Source organism: Balaenoptera physalus (assembly GCF_965194825.1).
Source record: "Balaenoptera physalus genome assembly, chromosome: 14".
NCBI classification, from domain to species: domain Eukaryota; kingdom Metazoa; phylum Chordata; class Mammalia; order Artiodactyla; family Balaenopteridae; genus Balaenoptera; species Balaenoptera physalus.
In genome coordinates, this window is record NC_138893.1 from 68,906,151 (window position 1) to 68,923,341 (window position 17,191).

Genomic DNA, 17,191 nt, shown 5'->3' on the forward strand with positions numbered 1-17,191 from the left:
AAAATATATGAGAAAAAAGCTGGTATAACTGCAAGGAAAAATAGATGAATCCACTAGTATAGTGGAGAATTCAACACCTCTTTATCAGTATTGACAGATCCAGTAGGCAGAAAATCAGTAAGAACATAGTTTCATTAGACCACACCATCTGGATCTAATTGACATCTATGGATTACTTCATCTAACAACAGCAAAACACACATTCCTCTCAAGCTCATTAGAAACATTCACCAAGATAGGCCACATTCTGGGCTATAAAACACATTGAACAAATTTAAAGGAATAGAAATCATACAAAGTATGCTCTCAGATGACAATAAAATTAACTAGAAAACAATAACAGAAAGATAGCTGGAAAATCCCAAAATATTTGGAGATTTGACAAAATACTTTAAAATAACATGTGAGTCAGAGAAGAAATCTCAAGAGACATTTAAAATATTTTGATTAAATGAAAATAAAAACATAACTTAAAATATGTGCGATGCAGCAAAAGGAGTGCATAGAGGGAAATTTATAGTATTGAATGTGTATACTAGAAAAGAAAGATCTAAAATCAATAGTCTAAGCTTCTACCATAGGAAACTAGAAAAAGAAGAGCAATATAAACCTAAAGCAAGCAGAAAAGAAATAAAAATTAGAACGGAAATCAATGAAATTGGCAACAGAAACAATTGATAAAATCAACAAAATCTAATTCTTTGAAAAAAATCAGTAAAATTGATAAACTTCTAGCCAGGCTAACCAAGAAAGAAAGTGAGAGACACAGAATCCTAAGATGAGAAATGAAAGACGGGCAATCACTACTAACCCCATGGACATAAAAAGGATAAAAAGGGAATAAAAAGGGAATATTATGAACAACTATATGTCCACAAATTTGATAGCTTAGATGAAATGGATCAATTCCATAAAAGAATGCAGAAGACAAGAAATAGGGAAATGGTCTGATATTTAAACAGGAAAAATCAATACACTCTAAAAACTATAAGATGCAAATATTGTCATTGATAAAATCTAAAAATCCTCAGAATACAATTAAACAAATTGTTATTTATCAATTGTAATAAGAATGTGATAATTATAAGGGAGGAATATGGGTTCAGGAAGAGTAAATAACGTCAGAATAGCTCCAGTTATTTTTTAAATACACTGTAACTACGTGAGAAAAAAATGAGAACACCTTGGACTATATGTCTTAATTTTGAAAATGACAAAATCTCCTAGAAAATTTTAGAGAATAATATAATGAAGTATGTTCTTTTCAATACCACTTGTAAAAAATGTATAACTGGTTTAGCAACTCTGCTCTAACATTTTCTTTTACTGAGGTATAGTTGATTTACAGTATTATATGTTTCAGGTGTACAACATAGTGATTCAAAATTTTTATAGATTAAACTCCATTTAAAGTTATTATAAAATACTGGCTATATCCCTGTGCTGTACAATATATCCTTGTAGCTTATTTATTTTATACATAGTAGTTTGTATCTCTTAATCCCCTATCCAATCTTGCCCCTTCCTTCTTCCCACTCGCCACTGGTAGCCACTAGTTTGTTTTCTATATCTGTGAGTCTGTTTCTATTTTGTTTTATTCGTTCATTTATTTTTTAGATTCCACAGGTAAGTGATAACATACAATGTTTGCTTTTCTCTGTGTCGACATAATACCCTCCATGTCCATCCATGTTGTTGAAAATGGGAAACTTTCATTCCTTTTTATGACTGAGTATCACCATTCATCTGTTGTTGGACACTTAAGTTGCTTCTATATCTTGGCAATTGTAAATACCGCTGCTGTGAACATTGGGATTCCTGTATCTTTTCAAATTAGCGTTTTCATTTTCTTCTGATAAATGCCCAGGAGTGGAATTGCTGGATCATATAGTAGTTTTATTTTTAATTTTTTGAGGAACATCCATACTATTTTCCACAGTGGCTGCACAAATTTACATTCCCACCAACGGTGTGCAAGGGTTCCCTTTACTCCATTTCCTCACCAACATTTGCTATTCGTGGTCTTCTTGATGATAGCCATTCTGACAGGTGTGAAGTGATATCTCATTGTAGTTTTGATTTGCATTTCTCTGATGATTAGTGATCTTTGAGCACCTTTCATGTGCCTGTTGGCCATCTTTATGTCTTCTTTGGAAAAATGTCTATTCAGGTCTTCTGCCCATTTTCTAACTGAGTTGTTTGTTTTTTTGATATTGAGCTGTAGGGGCTGTTTATATATTTTGGATATTAACCCCTTATCAGCCATATCATTTGCAAATATTTTTTCTCATTCAGTAGGTTGTCTTTCTGTTTAGTTGATGATTTCCTTTGCTGTGCAAAAGCTTTTAAGTTTAGTTAGGTCCTAGTTGTTTATTTTTGCTTTTGTATCCATTGCCTTAGCTCTGCCCTAACATTTTGATTAATAGCTTAATCTTAACACAGAGGAAGGGTTCAGGAAACAATCACAATACTGTGTTTTGACCCTCTCATTTAAAATTTTTATCAAGGACTGGAATGAAAACCTAGAAGGAATGTATATGGAGTTAAACATTAACAACAACAACAAAAAAGAATGAGAGGATCAGGATTCAAAATTACCTTATCAGGATTACATTTAACAGGAACAAATATAAAGACCCTATGTCAGGGGTCCCTAAGACCACCCTCAGGTTTGGTGATTTGCTAGGGAAACTCAGAGCACTCAGCATATTGTCGTACTCATGTCTATGACTTATTACAGTGAAAGGATACAAAACAAAATCAGCAAAGAGAAAAGGCACATGGAGCAAAGTCCAGAGGAAACCAGGTGCAAGATTCCAAGAGTCTTCTCTCAGTGGATTCACACAGGATGTGCTTAATTCTCCCAGCAATGAGCTGTGACAACATGTGTTAAACATCGACCAGGGAAACTCATTAGAGAATCAGTGCCCAGGGTTTTTATTATGGGTTAGCCATATAGGCACCCTCTGTCTAACATGTCCCAAAATCCATGCTCCCAGGAGGAAAGCATGTATTCAGTATAAACTATATTGTCTACACAAACAGTTTAGGCATAGTGAGCCATTCTTATCAGGGGATGGCAGGAACTCTCCTAAAATCCAAGACTCCAGGTGCTGGTCAAGGGCTAACCCTGAAAGCAGGCCTTTTTAAAGATAGCAGTCTCAGACTTGCTATGTTAACTGTTTTAATGCATAGCTCTGCATTAAGATGAGCACCAAATTCTTTGTCCATACGTACAAGTGTGGAAGAAGTGATTGACAAAAGAAAGAGATCTGATGATCTCAGTTGACCTCAAGTGACGAGCTTGGAATGCGATGAAAAAAACTTGGTTTTGGAGTCAAAGATATCTGAGCTCAAATACTAATCAACCATCTAGCAACTCTGAGATCTTTTTGAAGCTACTTAAACCAAGTTTCAGCTTCCTCATCTGTAAAATGGGATAGTAATCATAGTAATTACTTCTGAGAATTATTATAAGGATTATAAATGATGTAGGAAATCTGGCACTCAATAAATGGTAGCTACTGATACTAAGCTTAATTTGAACCAAAACTGTGATATGACTGGAAAAAAATATCCCATTTTGGGGCTTACTCTCAGAGTTAGAAGCAGATTTTAATCAGTGTTTGGAAACTATTTCCAGCATTTGAGCCATTAGATGGTATAAGATACACAAGGAGGGAGCCTCTAGTAGCTGGTAAAGTTCAGAAGATCATTGGAGTCTGTTGGATCTGTAAAGAATATTCTTGATCCGGAATGGAGATTATATCAAGAATCTTCAAAGGGTACTGGGAAAGTAGAACATGAAATATTTTAAAAGTATTAAAATTTGACTCAAACATTTAAAGCACTCTTTCAGAAAGAAGAGATTAAAATTTTAAATTACGGAGTTCTAATGGGTAGCAAGACAATTCTAAGACAATCCCTTAGAAATTACAGGAAGACTCAGAGTGGCTAAAATAAAAATATTTTTCTTACAACTAGATTTGTCTGGAATTGGAATGGAAGACAACAGGAAGTGGTGAGTTCTCCATTCTGGGATGTGTTCAAAGGGAAACCAGGTGAAATACCTGGGAAGAACATTACAGAAGAGATTCCTGTATGTAGCGGAATGAGGTTACTATTCTTGAGGAATCCTTTTAGGTATGTTGTAGAGAAAATCAGTCATTTTTGCCTGTGTGGAATCCCTTTCTACTCTTTTTGGCATTAGCATCTCAATTTCTAACTCTTATTTCAAGTCTATGAAATTTACTGTCATAACTCAATCCCTAGCGCTGGGGGAGCCAGGTGACTCAGACCTGGCCATCCAGAACACTGCCTCCTCCTGCTACAGTGATTGGCTCATGGTGGACACATGGGCCAAGAAAGGCCAATGAGAAACCTCCAGGGGTTTAAGCTGAAGCCACTGGGGAGGAGATGCTCGTGGCCCAGTGGGATTCCTAAGAAGGTGGTCTGTAGGTTAGACCTTCTGGGACCAAGTTTCCACCTGATAGAAGAACCTACTAAGAATGCAGCCAGCACAGAGGAAACAAAAGCTAGAATCAGAGACAGGAAATGAGAGAGACTGTCCTGATAACATCTACTGAGGCCCAAGATCCAGCCATTCCTCCCAGTTTTATAAGCCAATAAAACTCCATTTTTTGCTTTAAGTGGTTTGAGTCAGTTTTCTGTTAAATGCAACCACATGGGCTTTAATAATATATATGTTCTCTCAGGTCAAACAGATAGAGATATTTCATGAAATGAAGTATATGTATAAACTCCTTCTCATTCCAAAGCATATAATGCCATTTAGAAATATAATAGGGTGAGCTAAAGTTGGTACTCAAAAATATATGCCAGAAAGTCTCACACAGCTGTTAAAGCTGGGCTGTACATTTACTTTGAAGTTTCCCAGGAGCCAATCAAAACAGAAAAAGAGTGTTACTTGAAACAGCCAAAGAAGACCAGTTTCAGTGTTCATGTAATATAAACTGTGCTTGGGATAATATTTGTTTCTCCTATGGATCTTGGTGAGGAGATCACATCCTCATCAATCCCCGAGAACAAGAGCAATTAACAAATGCTGTTTGTGGCCCTTTATAGTACCCCTCACCATAAACTGGGCATTGCAGAAAAGCAAAGGGAAATGTAAACCCATCTGTACAATGTCAAAGCAACTCTGTACATTTCAGTTTCTAATCGCTGAGGAACAGTCAATGGTTCTGACAATCTGGCTTCTTAAAAGGGAAGAATTGATCAAACTTTATGCTATGCATTTTACTACAATTGAGTGGAAAAACCTAATGCAATATATACATATGATGGACTATTATTTAGTCCTAAAAAGGAAGGAAATTCTGACACATGCTACAACATGACTGAAACTTGAGAATATTATGCTTAGTGAAATAAGCCAGTCACAGAACGACAAATACTGCATAATTCCACTTATATGAGATATCCAGAGCAGTCAAATTGATAGAAACAGAAAGTAGAATGGTGTTTGCCAGGGGCTGGGGGAAGGAGAAATGGGGACTTGTTTAGTAGTACAGAGTTTTGGTTTTGCAAGAAAGAAAATCTTGGAAATTGGTTACACAACAGTGTAAACATACTTAACATCAGTGAACTGTACACTGAAAAACGGTTTAAGATGGGACTTCCCTGGTGGTCCAGTGGTAAAGAATCCACCTTGCAATGCAGGGGATGCAGGTTCGATCCCTGGTCAGGGAACTAAGATCCCACATGCCGTGGGACAACAAAACCCGTGTGACACAACTACTGAGCTCGCGTGCCTCAACTAGAGCCCACGTGCTGCAAAACACAGAGCCCACAACTACAGAGCCCACACGCCCTGGAGCCTGCACGCCACAACTAGAGAAGATAAAACCGGCACACCACAGCTAGAGAGAAGCCCGTGCGCCACAATGAAAGATCCCGCGTGCCGCAACTAAGACCCAACGCAGCCAAAAATAAATAAATAGTAAATAAATCTTAAAAAAAAAAAGGTTTAAGATGACAAATGTTACGCTATACATTTTACTACAATTTTTTAAAAATGTACAGTTTTCTCTCCAAGCCATACTTCTGTGGAGCTATGTCCATCCAGAGAGTCTTCTTTGTTTAATTTGCACAAAGGTGTCATAGAAGATAGCTGAGGCTCAGGGAACATGTCTCACAATAGTGTTTTGGACAAATGTTGAGGAACAAGTGGAGGTTATAGTAAGAAAAGATACAGAGCAAAATTAATGTGTGTCCCAAAGAAGATCAGATCCAAATGTTCAAAAACACAAATGGTGGTCTGACTTATCTTGAGAAAAATTATAATGTCTGAAAAGACTTTTTTCTGAAAAGAAGGCCATTCAGTCTTCACACAGAGGTAGAGCAGAAACACATTTGCACAATACTAAGAAAACAGTCCTGATATGCTTGAAACACAGGACAAACAGGACCAAGGCCTCCAAGTTCTGAGCCATAAAAGGCAGCCACAGTGATTCTGAAAATGGTCTAAGTATTTACAGTCATCCACCATGACCATAAAACTTTCCAATAATTTACCCAGAAAATGATTAATTTTAAGCAGTGCCATTTCTAATGAAACTTCCAAGATAAATTAGTTTCAAAAGTATACATTCAGGTAACTACAGAGTTGACCTACAGAGCACAAGTGTCAGATATGATCCAATTAAATGTTGGCAGGTGGCTGATTTGGAGGTTAGAGAAACATCTTAATTCATTCTTTTGGACTGAAATTAGATACAAGGTTTAGTGGACTGTTGTGGGTCACCAAATTTATGATCATTTGTGAAAGAATAGTTACAGTTTATCTAAAAGGGCTTTAGGTAAATTTTAAAGAGAAGGCAATACAGAACACATCCCTCTCTTACCATATCATACAGTATTACCTCATTTGATAATATTCTTATAGAACACATTTGTTTCAGAGATATTGAAGGGCAGTTTTATTTGTAAGCATTAATGATTAGGGATTTGATATTAAATGCCTCAGTGGAAAGACCTTATTGAAGGATGTTGATTTTCCCTAATTTTTTCATACATTTAGAACAGTCCCAATTGAATACACCACATGACTACTTTTTAAAAAGCTAGCGAAGAAAGAAAAACATAAATTCTACTAGATAAATTGTTATATAAGAAGAGTCATGGGGGAGAATTTTACTAACAGATGTGAAAGCATTATATGGTTCAGAGATCAACACAAGCATATTGATGGAGTTTAGTATGATGTTGAGTGAGAGGTAAAAGATGGGTTGGTTATTTAGAAACCAAGATTGACTGGATAACCTCTTGGGAAGAACAGAAATAGATAGTATTTCTGTTCAGAAATAGTAGACCCCTATCTCCTGCCAGATTTAATTCAAGTTGACTACAATTTTAAATATAAAACCTGAAAACATTATGTCCCCAAACAATACAGATGAGTCTTTATATAATCTTGACTAGGAGGTAGAATTTCTAAACATGACCCCAAAGGCAGAACCCTCAGAGGGAGAGCTTTGGAAGATTTTACACATAAAATATACAGATCAGCACACATTTTTTTCCAGATGCCCCAGGAACAGTCACAAAACAAACTATGATTAGGACACTGAGGATACCTCCATCAGTTGACAGGTAGGGGTGACAAATCATCAAAGCAGAAATCGTCAAAGTTCTGGGTGTACTCTGATGCATTTGCAAATATGTTCCTATAAAAGGGTTTCATCTTCAAGGAATTCATGGAAAAGACTCTGACAAGTTCAGGTTTCTGGCAACTGACTGTACTGCTGAACTGAATGAATAAGCATTTTCAGAACTCTAATGAAAAACTGATGAACTCATAAAAGTGCTAACAAAAGATCAAGATGAAAAAAAAATTAATTACATGGGACTGAGTGAACTGAGGAGGAGGATTATAATTTTTGTGACTTTCTGTTTGAATTAAAAAAAAAAATCCCACAAGGACTCAGAGGCAAAGAATATACAAATCAATTTTCACTGCAAAGTAAAGGAGCTGTTACAGTGGAGGATTACTGGACTGAATGTCAATATCATGACATAGTATGAGTGTGTTTCGTGTTTGGTAATTGCAATCATTGTTGCTTTTGTTGTGGTCATCCATTTACAATGCTTGGTGTCAGTCTATTTATCTCTTGTAAAAATAAAATACAGTGTGTGTGTGTGAAAAAAAAATATTATATGAACCTGGATTCCTCACTAAAAAAAAAAAAAAAAGAAGACAATGATCCATATCCATTGACTTCAATACAATTATGTATCTTTAGAAAAGGATTAAAAATACCCACTCCTGGGCTTCCCTGGTGGTGCAGTGGTTGAGAATCTGCCTGCCAATGCAGCGGACATGGGTTCGAGCCCTGGTCTGGGAAGATCCCACATGCCGCGGAGCAACTGGGCCCGTGAGCCACAACTGCTGAGCCTGCGCGTCTGGAGCCTGTGCTCCCAACAAGAGAGGCCACCATAGTGAGAGGCCCGCGCACTGCGATGAAGAGTGGCCCCTGCTCACCACAACTAGAGAAAGCCCTCGCACAGAAACGAAGACCCAACACAGCCAAAAATAAATAAATAAATAAGTAAATTAAAAAAAAAAAAAAAAAAAATACCCACTCCTATCTCCCCCATTCATCTCCAAAAAATCCCCAGAAAAGACTAATAAAAACCAAAGTAATCCTTACCATTTAGAAACTAAAACAACTTTATATCAAATTCTTGGTTTAAAGCAAAAATCAAAATTGAAATTGAAGAAGGATCAACAATTACAGCATTACACAGCTAGATCTGTGGGCTGGAGCCAGCACATCACCGCCAGGGATATTTCACAACTTTCAAAGCTTTTAGTAAATCATAATACAAAATGGAAGGCAGGGCACATTTTTTTTGTTTTTTCCTCTCCACGTAATTAATGAAACCCAAAAGAGAACAACAAATCCTTTAAAGTGAAGAGGATGGAATGGGTTTGGTTAGGGTGGGTCATCAGCTGATGTGGGATTTCAGAAAAATTTGAAACAATGGGAAAGAAATGGGAGAATCTAAGCATATGAAAAAGAAGAGGAAACCAAAAACCAGAATATGGTCACAGAAGAGGCTGCAGCCAAGGTGGGAACCCCTCGTCATAACAAGTCCCCAGAGACCCCTAAGCTCTCAGCACCCTGACTGCCTATAGGGACCCATGGCACTTAGTTGCCCCCTCTCTCCAGCATACACAGTTTTAATTCCTCCTCTACCTTCTATCACAGAATGAAAAGCTGTCTAGCATTTACCCACTAGCCAACAAACCAAAAACCAAATCATGAGAGTTCTTTTGAACAAAACGCAAAGAAACCTGAAATATGAGAATATGGGTGTTGGCCACCTGGATCAAAGCCATCTTCATTAAGGATCCTCTCTGCATATACTACATCTCCTACCCCAGATGTCATGGCAGGGAATGAAGAGGTGGGAGGATATCTAAGAGACTCAGCCTTTCCCTCCACCCCATAAAGACTGTTTGCAGTAAAAGATCAGAATAAGTTGGTTTGAACACATAGATGATTGCTTTCCTCAATCACCAGCAGTTGGGGCTCATGAAGGAGGCCAGTTCAGCTATAGATAAAAACAAGGAGTTGCAGTGAGAGTTAAAATGCGTGAGCCTGCTACATCTCAACCCATCTAACAAATCTTGTCCTCTCAACATCTGCACACAGGCTTCTGAGCACGCATCTGCAGAGACTGGTGCCCCTACTCATTTATTTATGGCTTTCAATCTCCGGCAAACACTCAAAAACTGTCTGGCTTGTCTTTTCTTTCTTCCCTCCAGCTGTATTGGAAGGTGTCCCTCTTCTTCCAATGAACCCATAGTTGCTGCCCTTGAACCCATGGTCACCACCCTTCCCATCCTATGATAACATCCCCTCTCATCTTCTCATTCTTTAAAATCATGACTTACATGGGAATAATAGCTTCTGCCCAATCTCCTATTAAGGTCCCTTTGTCCACATCCAAACCTGTGCAATTTTCATGGGGTCAGGAGCTGCTCTGAGGCCCTGTTGCTCTCCAGTTGTAGACTAAGCAAGGCTGGTAGGGATGGCAAGTAAGAAGGGCTAAAGCCAGCTCAAGTGGCTGCACAAAAAGTGGAGACGGTCCACTTGCTACAGATATGGAGCTCTGAGACTTGTTCCCAAGCCTGCTCCCTTCTAACCAAATTCTTTTGAATGATATTAAGGAATAGAGAAAGTGGAAGATGTGTTTCACATATGGTCTTAAAGTCAAAGTAGGAGACTGAGCCCCAGAAATCCATGACCAGAGATGCATGCAATCCGAACAACACCTCATCTTGCATTGTCTTCATAGGTCGGGAGATTGGCAGGACATTTGCTGCTTTCTCACTCCCTCTCTCCTGAGATATGCTAAAGGAAGAGAGGACCTTGACTATGCAGGCAGATTTCTGCCAAGGAAGGGAATCTGGAGATTTGTCCATTTCATTTGTTCATTAATTTATGTGTTGATTTCAGAGCAGTTATCTCTTCATAAATAGAATAAATAGCTTTTCAATTTTCTTTTTCAGAAAAACAGAAGTTGATTTATGGAAAGAGCAGAGGATAGTGGAAGAAAAGTCTTTCTAGGAGGCACCTTCCAAGAGGAAATCCTCTGTCTGCTTGGCCAGGTGAGAGGCACAGTGGGAATGGGAGGTGCCCATAGCTTCAGGAAATTCTGTTTTGGCCTCACTGCACATTCAGTAAGAAGAATGGATATCACTGTGTTCAGCTTCTGGCTTTTTTGTTTTCCAGAAGGAGGTTATTATCTGGGGATAAGCAAACTTTGATTTCAGGAAATTGTTGATGAGGCATCTTTGTCTGGATCTGTTTCTCTTACCATACTTTGAAAGAGTAAACTCATTGAAAACAAGAGCTTGGCCTGCCTGGTGGAAATTATAATAAGAGAACAGATGGGCAGTACCCGGGCTATCTATAGAGAAGTGAATGAAAGCATCAGACCTACATTCTAGAGGATGGGAAAATGAGGTGGAAGGCCAGGGCACACAGCTTTAAGATGGACTCAACAGCTTGTGAATAGAAAGCCCCACCAGAGACAACCCTACAGGGCACTGGAAAGTAAAAGCAAAGCACGCCCTCATTTACCATCTTTCTTTTAAAGAAAAAGATTCTTCTGTGCTGATGGAAATGTCCTATATCTGCACTAATACAGTAGCCAGTAGCTACATGTGGCTACTGAGCACGTGAAATGTGGCTAAATAGAGTAAGGAAGATTGAATTGTTAATTGTATTTCACTTTAATTACTTTGCATTTAAATTCAAATAGCCATGTGTAGCTTGTGTCCATCATATTGAACAGGCAGGTCTAAAAGACTTCCTGAATATTAAAATACTTTGGACCTTATTTTAAAAAAGAAGAGGAAATTTAAAAAAATATTCAGTGTGTATTTGTTGATATGTAACTCCCTAATCTCATTCATAGACAAATAAGCAAACAAACAAAACCCCTCAAAACAAAACTCAGACATATTGGCAAATCAAGTGTTACTGGTATATCATGTTGTTAATACTAGAAGCTGGTTCACTCCAGGATCAACTGGCTTTAGCTGAAGCTTTTAAGTGCTAGAGGAAAGCCAATAACAGGTAGTGTGTTGGTGGGTTTGGAAGAGATAGTGCAGAGTATAGATATCGTGAGAAAATTCAGGGGACAAAAGAGAGCTTGGTACTGCTAATAGCAAGAAGACTAGCTTGATATTTTGAAGTGAGACGCCCTCTCCTTTCCTCATGTCCAGTGTCCTTTCCTAACGATTAAGGTGGCCAGGGCTAGGGAGCAGTAGGAAGTGCCAGCATTCCAAGTATTGAAAGTTAACCAGGAAATAGGTGGCCCTAGGCTGTTCTCCAATTGGATAAGACAAAGACAGAGAAGAGATACAGTCATCAGTGTCCAGAACCACAGACACAGGGGCCTGAGAGGGTGAAAGGAAGGCAGGGAGAACTGGAAAGGTCTTCTGAGTGGCCAGGCTGCTGTATCAGAAGTTTACTTTCATTTAATTCCATTAATACTTATTGAGCATGTTAACATTTATATAGTTCTTCATGTTGGTGATACATGAGTGAACAAGAGATGTAACACCTGTCCTTAATTAACTAAAAAAACTACCAGGGAAGACAGAAGATGAGTATATTATCATACTGAGAATTAATTAAGCCCAGTGGTATTGGTGGCTGTGAAAGCATATGGCTGGTTAGCCTGACTGGCAAACGTGACCTGTGGAGATGGGTAGGGCTGAGACAAAGACTCCCTTAAGAAATCCTATTTCAGCTGCTACCTAAATTGTCATTAGGTACTCTCCAGAAGAAGGAAGGAAAAGAACACTCCAGGAAAGGAAATCATTTGGGGATCTGATAGACCAGTGTGAATGGAAGCAGGGGATAATGAGGAAACCATGGGCAGGGAGAGTCACGCAGGGCCTGGGGCACACTCCAGGATTTTGGCACTTTATCCTAAGGGATTTTTGGTGGACTTTGCTCTTAAAAACATGCATATGTCCTGGGAGTGCAGAGCCATCTGAGAGGCAGCACATTCTCTTCTCCAGCATGCAAGGATGATGGAGAGGTCAGCCAGGATTTGGGCAAGCACAGGGTAGGACGACAGTGGTGTCCAACTGTTCTGGCCAACTTTGTTTGAGAATGAATTTTAATTCCATAGAGCCTGCCTTATTTGGGGTTGCTGGAGAGTCTTCCCAGCTGTGGCTCGCACCCAAGGTCGCTATTTAACTAAATGGCCTGAGGCCCTTTAAGGGCACATGGGTGGTGAAAGAACATGAATTTGTGGTGACAACTCTGCTACAAGTAACCCTCACAGAATCTGGTCTCCACACTCAAACTCACCTCTAACTGAACGGAGGGGAAACATCTAACTGTCTTGCATTTATTTGAGGCAGAGCATTAAAGGGCATTTCATCTTGGTGTTATCAGAAGCTCCAGCTTCCCCAAGATTCTGCTCCGTCCTTCACTGTGGAAGAACTGAAAGCTTCTGTAACCTAGGCTCCAATTCCACTCTGATTTTATGGAGAAATCAGAAACCTTAGAATCCATTCGAACCTCCAGATCTGGCATGGCAAGAGAGAGAATTGTAAGCATTTTAGTCTGTCGTCACTGCATGCCCAGTTAAATTTGCCTTTCAGAGAAACAGCAAATTTCTTTCCAGCTTAAGTATGTCCCAGGATATAGAAATATTCCATGAGACGGATTTATACTAAAAAATTATTTACTGTTTCTCTAAAATACCATTTAACTGGACATTCTGTATTTTATCTGGCAACCTGATGTGTGGGTGACATCTTATTGTCATAGATGGGGGTGGAAAAAGCTTCTGGAAAATGTCCAGTGAACTGGTATGTCTGGGGATAACATCAATGACCACAGGGTTTTGTAGTCGTGTGGCTCTGAAATAAAACCCCAAGAAATGGCAGCATCCATAGGAGGAACTGGATATGAGGTCCAGCCAGTTTAGCTTTGAACTTTAGTGCCGTCATTGTGTGATCTTGTGCAAGTACCTTGATTTTCTGAGACTTAGGCTTCTCATTTACAATGAGGACTAATAATATTTGTTTTTCAAAGTTTAAGTAAAGATTGAAGATAATTTATATTAAGGATTTGGTACCTTATAAATATATGAATTTTTAAAAACCTAGGAAGACAGGTCAAAATCCTTTCAAGGGAAGACTAATATGATTGAAAAGAATAGGTCTATTAGAAAACCAAAGGCTGGGGGAAACCTGCCAGGCAGCTATACAGAGAACTAAGAGGAAGTTTTCTGAGTGTAGCCTGACCTGGCCCAGTATATTTGGAAGTTGCCTCTCCTGTGCTGCTGTGGATTTTTACTGGCTCTATATCTCTCAGGACATTACAGATGCTTCCTGACTAAAATAAAGAAATTTGAGAGAGATGTATTGAAAGGAATTGAAGCTTGCTTGGGTTTAAAAGAGCCACTGATCTATTACTTGCTTTGATTTAACATAAAATCAGAACCAAAAGAGTTATGACGTGTAAATGGTGATGAAGATGATCTGTATTTGTAGAAATAGTAAAAGGTTTACAAAACACATCTAAGTAAGTGAACGTTATGGACTGGCTGAGTTGAGTACACCACTGTACTGAGAGAGTCACAGAAGGGTGGAGAGGGAGGACCCCTTCTGCCGATCAGACACCGAGTGATCCTTCTGCGTCTGAGTGGTGTTTTATAATATGTCTGCACACTCTTTGATCCTGTTCAAAAAGTGGACTCTTTCTATTCTCCTTAAGTGAAAGCAGCACTTGGTGACTCACCTTTAACAAATAGATTTGGGTAGAGGTGGTGGTGTGTAGGACTTCTAAGACTAGGTCATAAAAAGCATTGCATCCTTTTCCTCTCTCTGGAATCACTTGCTCAAGGGAAAGCTGAATGTCCCAGTATAAGGACTCCTAAGCAGCCCTATAGAGAAATCCACAGGATGAGGAACTGAGGCCTCCTGCCAACAGCCATGTGCAGGAGCCGTCTTGGAAGATATGCCCCGGCTCCAGCCAAGCCTTCAAATGGCTGCAGGCTCATGAGTGACCCTGAATCAGAACCACCCAGCTAAACTGCTTCTGGATCCCTGATCATCAGAAGCTATGTGAGACGATAAATGCTTTTTATCTGCTAAACTTTGGGGTAATTTGTTATGCAGCAATGACAATAGCTAAAATGTGTTGAGTGCTTAATATGTACCAAGGATGCTTCTAAGCATTTTACACATGTTAACTATTATTTTCTCTATTTTACAGATGAGGAAACCGAAGTACAGAGAGGTTAAATAACTGTCCCAGGGTAGATACATACTAAGTGGCTTAAGTATAGCTAGAGTCTCCCTCTATATGTGTTCTCTCTCAAGTATGTTTGTTTTACTGCTGTACTGTCTGTATTCCTTACTATATTATAAGTCCCACAAGGTCAGGGGAGATATTCTACCCATATCACTGGAACTCAGCAGAGTTCATAGAACACAGTATACTTGGAATAAAAATTTATATAAATTGAATACATAGATGATAAAGAAGTAAATGAAAAAAATCATTACACACCAGCTCTTTGCCCATGAGGCTTGAGGTTTTGGGTCTAACAAAGAGCCATATATGGAAACTTTACTGTTGGGTGATGTTAGTATGTCCTTTTGTGTAGAATCTGAAATTTTGGACTTTAGTTTGTTGCTAATTTTAGATGGTGCTTAATGCCCTAATCTAATCCACAAACCCAATGTTTCACAAATTTGCACTTAAATCCAAGGGAAATTGGAAATAACCTAAATACCCAGCATTAGAGTTTAATAAATTATGGCACTTCAGTGCAATAAAATTTTGTGTACCTCTAAAATTACAAAACTGTGTCAAATCAAGAAAAGTGTTTCAAACAATATTTAATGGAAAATAGCAGAAATGAAGTAAATTTTAGGCAAATATGTGTTATATACATTATACAGTTATTAGAAATAATGAAACATTTATTTATACTCCATGGAATGACCTAAAAGACATATTTCAAGTGTCCTTGCTTGTAGGTCCTCTCAGGGGACAGAGGAAGGAAATATGTGTGTATATACTGACCCATATGTATGTATGCATGTATATATGCATATGTATGTATATACTTCATATATATACACACACACACATAACAATCTGTATGTATATTAACCTAAACATGAACTTCTACTATTTCCCCAACTCTAATCCATTAGAGCATGGAACAGTTTGACCTCTTTCCCTAGATTATCTGTTAACTGCCACTCCAGTGGTGAAAAACCTGCCTCCTACCATCTGTACCCTGCAAAATCATGCTCCAAAAGGCAAGGAGAGATACAAACTTTCTCAGAAAAACAAAAACTGAGGAAATTCATCACTGGCAGCCCTGTCCTGAAAGAAATGTTTTTTGTTTGTTTGTTTGTTTTTAAAATATTTATTTATTTATTTATTTATTTATGGCTGTGTTGGGTCTTCGTTTCTGTGCGAGGGCTTTCTCCAGTTGCGGCAAGTGGGCGCCACTCTTCATCGCGGTGCGCGGGCCTCTCATTATCGCGGCCTCTCTTGTTGCGGAGCACAGGCTCCAGACGCACAGGCTCAGTAATTGTGGCTCACGGGCCTAGTTGCTCCGCGGCATGTGGGATCCTCCCAGACCAGGGCTTGAACCCGTGTCCCCTGCATTAGCAGGCAGATTCTCAACCACTGCGCCACCAGGGAAGCCCTGAAAGAAATGTTTTAAACATTCTTCAGGTAAAAGGAAATATGATACAGGTAAGAAACTGATCTACACTAAAAAAAAGAAGAGTGTTGGAGAAGGAATAAATAAAGGTAAAATAGAGTGTTTGATTTTTCTTATTTTTAATTTATCTAAAATACAATTGTGTAAAGTAGTAAGAGTAATAATTATTTGGTAATTGTAGCATACAAATAGGTGACATAAGTGAATGACAGTGGTAGTCTCAAGTCAAGAATCAGGACCGCCATGAACTTGGCCTTGAACACCCCTGTTCTCCACAGAGAGCTGTCTCTACTGTAATCCTTACACCATTTGATAACATCTGGGGGTAGGCAAATCTCCCAGTCGATACTTCACCTCAGCCATTTAATCCAGTAAAAGTGGAACAGGACCTTAGTCCTCACATGGTCTGGGGAACCAGGAAGATAACAGAAGAAGAAATTAGAAAAAACTGAAGACAGCTGGGGCCACAGGGATTGGGGGTGGGAGTAGGAGGTCAGATTCACGCTTGAGAATACAGTAGGGAAGCCATTTAAACAGAATGGAGTACTCTAGGGTCAAGGCTTGTGAGCAGGGCAACAAGCCACAGGGAATTTCCACTGCTGTAGTTCTTTCCTGTGTCCACCGTGGTTTTCCTGGGGCCACTTGCTGAATTCACCTGCGATATGGGTGCTTTGCTACCCTCAACCGATTGGCATTGAGTGACTTAGGGTGTAACCCTTCAAACTGTTGAGTGTGGGAGTTGGCTGAAGTTGTGTAAGCCTGCAGTTTGTTCATTTCAATTAAAGGGGTAGGACTGGCTGCCCCCTAGGATGTTCTACTGGAGAAGCTGGGAAAGGAGAAACTGGCCTGGGACCCTGCACAGTCCTCATAGTGCAATGTGTTCTTGTTGGTGAGTAGAGGGAAGACTGACCACAGGGAACCCCACACATCTATTAGAGGAAAC

At 39.0% G+C, this 17,191-nt stretch overlaps 1 long non-coding RNA gene across 1 annotated transcript in view; it reads left to right on the top strand.

The window, feature by feature from the left end:
* The window catches only part of LOC309642401, a 332,470-nt gene that overhangs the window by 231,651 nt on the left and 83,628 nt on the right, over nucleotides 1-17,191 (top strand). Inside the window, exon 3 of the long non-coding RNA XR_014253161.1 lies at nucleotides 10,541-10,639. This is a non-coding gene — a long non-coding RNA (uncharacterized lncRNA). The remainder of the gene's footprint in view (nucleotides 1-10,540; nucleotides 10,640-17,191) is intronic.